Source organism: Echinops telfairi, unplaced genomic scaffold, assembly GCF_000313985.2.
Source record: "Echinops telfairi isolate 266 unplaced genomic scaffold, ASM31398v2 ScPeMD7_7468;HRSCAF=8506_0, whole genome shotgun sequence".
NCBI classification, from domain to species: domain Eukaryota; kingdom Metazoa; phylum Chordata; class Mammalia; order Afrosoricida; family Tenrecidae; genus Echinops; species Echinops telfairi.
This window is the reverse complement of record NW_022111369.1, coordinates 49,467,013-49,467,643: the sequence shown is the minus strand read 5'-3', so window position 1 is coordinate 49,467,643 and position 631 is coordinate 49,467,013.

The window sequence follows — 631 nt, the reverse complement described above, 5'->3', positions numbered from 1 at the left end:
TTGGAAACCCAAGGGGGCCATGCTACTCGGGACCGGAGGGTCCCTGTGGATTGGAAACAACTTGACACTGTGTTAGGCTTGTGCTTTTGAGTGTCTTCCTTCGCCTTGATCTTGTTGTGCTAGCCTCCCCCTTCTTGTATATTGCTTTCCCCAGCACCCAAGCTAATATCTGTTTGTTTTCTGATTAGTAACTTAGGCTGCCTTCCCTTCCCATCCTTGGTAACATTTAAAAAAAATTTCCTTTCTGTGTGTAAACCCTTATAATAATGATCTCATACAATATTTGTCCTCTTGTGATTGATTTATTTCACTTCGCATATTATCTTCCAGGTTCATCCATGCTACGAGGTATTTTGTGTATTCTTTAATGTTCAGTAGTATTCCATTGTATGTGAGTAGCATAATTTGTTTATCCATCTGATGATGAATACTTAGATTGTTTCCATCTGTTTTGGAACTGTGAATCACGCTACACTGAACATGCATGTGGGAAAAAATAACATGCATGTGAATATGCCGATTCATGTCACAGCTGTTATTTCTTTAAGATGCATACCTAGTAGTGGGATTGCTGGATCACATGATATGTCTAGTTCCAACTTTTTAAGGGCGTGCCATACTATTTCTCACA